Below are 7,856 nucleotides of genomic sequence, written 5' to 3' on the forward strand. Positions count from 1 at the left end.
CCGCTGCGGCCGGCCCGGGCCTCGGGGGGATGGGACGGGAGCTGGGTGTGGGCGGGCGCCGCTAAAAGAAATCCCTGAGGTGAAGCGGGCATAGCCGGGGGGCGCTGCCGGCAGGGTAAACCTCGCGGTGCCGGGAGTCGGGCTTTCCCTGGGGCGGAGAGCTGGCAGCCGGCCTGGTGCCAGGGGAGCCAGCTAGCGGCCGGTTTACTGAGGAGCGGCCTCCCTCATTGACAGCTCTCATAACCGAGTTCACTGGTTATGTGAGAATTTCTGCCGAAGGAACGTTCTGGTCTGCATTCTGTCTTCAGAGCTGAAGGTTTGGCATACTAAAAGGAAAACATGTGTTTCAGCCATTTTTTAATTTTAAAGGAGTCTTATTCTGGCATTGTCACTGATGCTCTACCATGTCAGGAGATATATATATAATCGCATTCTGCCAGCCAACTAGGAGAGGAAACTAGCAAGCAGGCATGAGGTCTGGTTTCTGCTGGCAGCATTTAGTTTGGTGGTATTAAGGTGTTCTGGTTTTAATCCTGCTACTTCAGCTACTGCTGTACAAAGCTGATGAAGAAAATAACGCCTTAACAGCTGATTTTGACTGGATAACAGATATTAAAGACAAGCTTTTGTCTTAGCATTCCCACAGAGGAACACTGGTTAGGTCTGTGGGGCAGGGAGCAAAGATTCCTTTCTACAAGCTGGATTCTTTGAAGTAGTGCAAACCATTGTCAGGAGGAAGTAGTGCCTGACATACGTAAGCATAGGAGTCAAAATCGTTCCCAGCCCTTACATAAGCTTGTAAGTTCATCCTCAAATGTGAAGGCTGCTCCCATTTTATTATGTTGGCCCATGACGTCAGAGGTGGGTGTTAGTGGTATGGCAGTAAAGGCCGAAGCTTCCCTACCAATATACCATTAGATTTATTGTCACTAGACAGAAGGAAGCACAGGGGCAATCTGACAAAATGGTGTCTGACACAGAAGTGTGTATGTGAAACTGAATTCCCTTGTGCAGAAAAAAAATGGCACTCACTGACCTTCACTAAACATTTATGGAGACGAAACAGTGGATGTGTTGGACTAGATGATCTTACAGGTCGTTTCCAACCTTGTGATTCTATGATTCTATGTGAGCACAATGGCAGTAGTGCATTTCAGCAGAGGTGACAGTGGGTCAACTCCACTGGCACAGATTTTTAGGAAGGTGACATGCAGGCTCTTGTTCATAGCTGGCAAAAATGCATAGCTAATGGTGACTGTTGAAAGTGTTTTGTAGCTGAGAATTTGTTTTATCACATTGTTCTCTTCGCAGCTCAATGGAAATAATTAGGAGGCATTACTTTCAGAACAATTTATGTATATATATCACTAAGGAATATTTAATAAAATCTTCTCAGAGAATTGCCTGACTGTATTCTACAGATTTAAAAACATCAGGCTGCACTGCCATATAAGGACACTGGTTTCATTTTTACTGAATTGACTATTGTACAGAAACATGAGCAGAGGCAGTGACCTTTTACCAGAAAGCTCTGCCAGTATATGTGGTAATGAAGAATTATATATAAATGTCTCACCTCTGAAAGTGTTTCCACAGCATATTTCACAGAGATCAACTCTACAAACTCCTGCTGGCGTAAAGGTGTAATTTCCGATACTCTTTGTATCAGAAATAACGTACACCCTCCTTGCCCTCCCCCCCAAAAGAATTATTTGCTCAGTTAACCTAATTTTGATGAGCAAATGAGTTGCTGCTGCTCAACAGAGCGCAGTCTGCCACTGGACTTGTAAAAAGGTCAAGCAAACTATTTGTATTCAAAGGCTGTTGGTGCTGTGGTGTGTTCAATAATAAAGTCCTGTAAAAACAAAAGGTACTTTCTGATGTTCTTGGGGTAGCAGAAGGACCTGGAAATATATGTGAAGGGTCAATTACATTTAGGTAATAAACAATAGAAATACTTAGAATACTTTTTAGAAAATTATTCCTGTTATTACTACTATTATTCACTCTGCTGTGACAGGCAGAGGACCCGCTCACTATTCAGTATTTCATAATACTAAATATTACATGGCATAGGGCAAGACAAAGCACCTCTCAGAGAAATACAATGTTGCACATTTTTTCGAAGAGTCATTCCTTCTAGACCTCAATATACATGATGTCAGCTCTAAGTAATGATGTTTTAATGCCAAACTGACACAAGTCCGTGGGAGCAATGAGGAACAGTGGAGTGAGGTGCTACTTTCTAAGTACATGAGCTTTCAGACTGCTTTGTGCCAGCAGTGCTTTATGAGGATAAGAATCTAAGCTTATTGGTTTTATAGCTAACCTTGATTCTTTAATATGATTTTCCCCTCCTAAATTGGTCAACAAGAGTGCTAACAATGCATTGATTCAAATTAGCATCTACTTCAGCAGTAATACATGCCATTTTTATCTTTACCCTTTTCAAATCTGAAATAGTTATGCATTTATTGTTTTCTGTTCTGAAACAGACAAAAATAGGATAATGACATGTATTCTCCGTATATTAATTCAGTCCCCCCATCTCTCCATTAGACCTGAGTTTCAACAAAAAATATTTAATAAAATAAGCAAATAATTGGCAAATAAGTGCAACATATAAAACTACTGATCAGCCTTCTCATTAGTTAGTCTATTTTGGTAAAGTGGGTTGAATGATTTAGTGCGTGAATTAGTTCTGCCAAACAATTTCAGTTATGGTATCTCTTCAGTCACATATGCCTCTAAGCAAACCTTTTGTTTGTTTGTTTCTTACAGCTTGATGACTCTACAGCATCATAAAAGAATGCATTCCTCTGATTTCAGTGGGATCATGTAAGTGTGAGTAAGAATCACAGGACTAGGAGCATAATCAGATGAAATATCACCCAGTAATTATATAGCAAACAATACCAAATTACACTATATTTTAAAATCTTTGTAAGGAATATCTTAGATTAATTTTAAGCTTAGACTTTTTTTTATATTAAATAACACAATCTAGCTACTTCTTTAAGTACAGAGTCAGACTGTTAAGGTTTGATTCCACAAACAGTTCCACCATCAGCAACAGGCAGTTTACAATTGGCTTTAATCTGAATAAAAGCAAGATAACGTGCTTATTTCTAGAACTGATGTAGCCTTTAGTATCCATGGTTGTTCAGTATTGTTCCCTCAGTTGACACAGTAACTGTGCTATGCTTTTAATCCCCAAAGTGAAATACTTACTTCCCTCAAGTAAAGGCTTTCTGGAGACAGGTAAAATATAATACATTGTAAGTGTCCCAGCTTTTGCAAAGTCTCAGTTATAAACCTTCAGTTTCTCTGTATATTTTTGGTTTTGGTCATTGGTCTTTTTTTTTTTTTTATTTTTTTAACAGATTGTATATTTAAAATGATATGTAGTTTAACTTAATGCTTATATTCTCAACATAGTTTATTTTTCTACTAGCATAAAATTCACATAAATCTTAATTCCTGTCAAGCAATTACAGAGTCCTGGTGTTATTTTTAATCCTAAAATGTAAATAATAGTAACATACAGGTCTAGAAAACATTACATATAGTTACCAAAGTGAGATAAGGAAGAAAAAAATGTCCTGTCCAACCATGACACATAGATCCCAAACAGTTCAACATGTGAATAAAAGATCAGTTTTCATTAGTAAAAATGAATAACGTGTATTTTTAAGTACACTTTAAATACCTAAAAAATCCTGGATAAAATATTGTGACAAGAATTAGCAGCACATTAATATATTCTAAATATGATTTGCCAGCTGATTATTAAGGGCTCCCAGAACTCTTTTGCTTTTATTGTTAATCCAAAAACTATCGTGCAATTTCATTTCTAACTAAGCATATTTAAATAATCTAACTCTTCACTCACATTTTTAATGCATATTAATGTAATAGGGCATGTATTGCATTACTTAAATAATACAATTACAGTGAACAGAAAACAATCTTAAATTCACTGTAACAACACTCACGTGTGAGCTAAAACAATGTGACAGGAAAGTCATTTATCTGCATTTCCATGCTGCGTAAGCAATTCCTATTTTTGAAATAGCATAGAGTTATTTGTGTGATACCAGTTTGCTGAGGTACTCAGTGTGCTCTGTGGACATTAGCTCAAAACACATTTGTAAGGGAGAAGCTAAGGTACATGGTAAAGAAAGACAAACTTATGTAGCTTTAACAATATGGAAAGATGTAAGCACATACTGCATTCCCAAACAAAATCAGGAACAGAGATGGACTTTTTGCCTTTACTAGAAGAGGAGAAAAGCAGTGTTTTTAAACATCTTTTTTGTCTCCATTTTCACTCTGTCTTATACACAGAAAAAGTGGAGCAGAAAATTGCTTTGCCCAAAGCCACACACTGACAGTGGACAGTGCTGACTTAAATAGAAAATGTGCAGCACAGTCATATTACTCAGGCTACTCTGACTGCTGCTTTGTTCTCTTGTCCACCTATACCATTTACTTTTCAACTGCAGTTGCAAAACACTTCTAATAGCAGAATTCTTGGCATTACATCACACTGTACGGACCCCCAAATTCTGAGTTCCTTTCAAGGAACTTGAAGAGAGTAGAAAGAAATAGGAGACACATAGCATTGAGTGACATTCTCAAATTACAGATGCTCATTTACCAAATTATACCAAACAAAGATTTTCAAAAACTGTATTTCCAAACATTGATGAACATCTCCACAGCCATTCTGTTCTCCAGAGCAGAGTTGGTCAATTCAGGGACACATGTTTAAGGCATTCAGGTAAAATGCTAAAGACTACTCAAAGAAAAAGAAGGGTCTATTTATTGTACTTTGGTGAAGACAAGCTTATTGTGGAATAAGTTTCAGAGAGAGTAAGTATAGATGTTTATGACCTTGCAATTCTGGACTAATATTTTTATGTTGTATAGTGTATGTAACAATAGAGATGAAGATTTACAGAAAAGGCATGGAAAGGAAGCAGGAATACTGCTGACTCAAAAACAAACTATTGCACTCCTACTCATTAGTTTTATGAGAGCACAGTCCATAGTTCATGCACACTCACCTTATCCATGCTGAATATGCACATTGCAAACAAGGTCAAAAAAACGTGTCAAAATAGTTCGTCTATGATGATAGAATTGGAGGCCACAGTAGAATAGTATAATGATTACTCATTTCATTGTTTAATTCAAGGAAGTGTGGAATGTTAAACATCATAGAGAATTGATATTTTCTAAGTATAGAATAGCATAGTTATTTGAGCTTTTGCATAGTCATAGAATAAAAGCTAAAGCAATGCCATGTCATCTGTTTAAATCATATACTCATGTCAGAAAGTAGTTAGCATTTGGCTTAAAAATAATTTTAATCAATTTCTCCATCAGTAGAGTCCATCACATTATTCAGAAATAGCTTCTTTTAGTAAATGGATCATGAATCAATAGTAGACATAAATAAAGCAGTACAAAGGACACATCATTCAGCAAGCTGCCAATTGCTGTGGCAGAAATCAGTGTCCCAGGAGAGATACAATAAATCAGAAACTGGCAGACAATACATAAAGATGCCACCTTATAACAGAAACTCAAGATTTCTGTCATCTCCTAAGAACTACTGAAATACAGAAACATTTATATACTTTATATGAGACATCAGTTCAAAATGGAATTTGGTCTGAAGTCTGTTATTCACTAAATATTTTCGAGTTAAATCCTCTCAGGGTTTGTGGAGTTCTTGAAATATAGAGAATGAATTGTGAGGCTGCTAAAGATCTTTCTGGAGACAGAAAAAAAGATATTGTTCTGCAGACTTTGTATTTTAGCTCAAAGGATCAATTCTTGAGAGAAACTGTATAAATGTAATTCCTGTACAGTCAGTGAAAAGTGTTGTTACTCAGCACCTTTTAGGATTTGGCCTAGAAGGAGAAATAGAATCAGTTTTCTCAAGCAGACAAATCATTACAAAATAGTATTAGTTATTCATATCCAAACAATTTTATTTAAGTATCTCTAAGAAGAAAACTCACGACTCATTTTATCTGTTAAGTATTAGTAAATAAGTATCTTCTTTGGGACCTAGCTAATATTTCTAGCCTATTTATGTGAGAAGGTATTTTCAACTATTAGAATCCCAATTGTCAAGAATTCAATGTCCTTAAGTATTTCATAGTTACTAACCGCATATCATGTTAATGTGAAAAATACTACTACTCTTACCAAAAGTATTAGTTTTGTACCTAAAGAATGTGATCCTCATGGTATAGTTTGCAAATTATATTTTATTAAAAATATATAAGTTATATTTTATTAAAAATAAAGTTGATAGAATATTTGTAAATATCAGAATTTAAGATTGCACAGGCTGGCATGAACACTAAACATGAAGTTTTACATCTTTTCCAGGATAATTTATCTTTTAAAAGTTGAATCCTGGATACTTACTGCAAACCATGTAATTGTCTAATTTCACTTTTAAACCTTCAAAATTACTGACTTGATAAAACTATTACGCAGCAACAAAGGAGAAACTTGATTCAGATTGAACATCCTTGAATCAGTTTTCAATTTGCCACATTGTAATGTTCTGTTCTCACTGCCTTACAACACAGATTTTCCCACTGCATCTTCTTAATGCTGTCTATTAGTAATGTTGATCATAGTACTGTATAGGAGGTCAGTTGGAACTGAGACCCAAATGTGCTAACCCTGAACATAAGAAATAAAAGCTAGTCTCTGCTTCAGATCCAGTATATAAAGAAGCAAAAGGAAATAATACAGGCAGAGAGAACAATGAGATAGCAGTATACATCATACAATTTCTGTTTTGTCTACATTTTAGTATTCCAGTCCTTTCCCTGAGGCCCTGTTAGAAAAGAATTGTATAGACAACAAGACAAAGGTAACAAGGACATAGAACAAATTATAGCAAGCAGCCCATCAAAACACATCTGAGGACATTCTGAGTGCAAACTTCCACAAGGCAATACAGCGGTACTGCTTTAACTTCAGTTTCTGGATCTCACTACTATTTCTTCTCACAGCATCTCTGTAGGGTATGGTTCAGTCCTAGTACCACCTAGAAGTCCTACCTCTATACATGCTGGATGAGAAGGCCTTTGTTACTTAGTAGCCACCATCTGAGAGGCTAAAAATTCAATGAATTTTTGCTTTCAGAATCTTTATGATCTAGATAGCGCTTAATATATGGAAAACAGACGATAACTAAGTGTCTGACCCAAGAAATCAGGTAAAATAATTACACCTACAGCATTCCTCCAGGCTCTCTTAGTGGTGCCCAGAGACAAGAGAGAGAGCAATGGGCACAAACTGGAACACAGCATGTGAGAATAAAATCTTAACTTTGAGAGTGACAGAGCACTGGAACAGGCTGCCCAGAGAGGTTGTGCAGTCCTCTCTGGAGATATTCAAAATCCACCCAGATGCTTTCTTATACAACCTGCTTTAGCAGGGAGATAAGACTAGATGATCTTCAGAGGTCTCTTCCAACCTCGTGATTCTTTTTATTCCATAATCTTCACTTTCTCAGATGTACTCTACTACAACTTATGTAATATTTGTGTAATTATTTTGAAGTAACAATTGTATGCATTACCCTACTACTAAAATTCAGGCAAAAAACCATCCAAATGAGACATTAATTGGATCAATCTCAATATTTTAAGAATACTTCAGATGCTCATTATTGCAAAGCAGTCTAAGGCATTCTTCTATTTAATGAGATTAATAACACCAGCACAGATGAGTGCATGTCCTTCTTATACTGTTCTTCCCAAACTATTTAAATATATTAATGCTTAGAAAAGGAAAAAAGACAATAGTTACAGCCAGTA

The sequence above is a fragment of the Meleagris gallopavo genome, chromosome 5, assembly GCF_000146605.3.
Source record: "Meleagris gallopavo isolate NT-WF06-2002-E0010 breed Aviagen turkey brand Nicholas breeding stock chromosome 5, Turkey_5.1, whole genome shotgun sequence".
Taxonomy (NCBI): domain Eukaryota; kingdom Metazoa; phylum Chordata; class Aves; order Galliformes; family Phasianidae; genus Meleagris; species Meleagris gallopavo.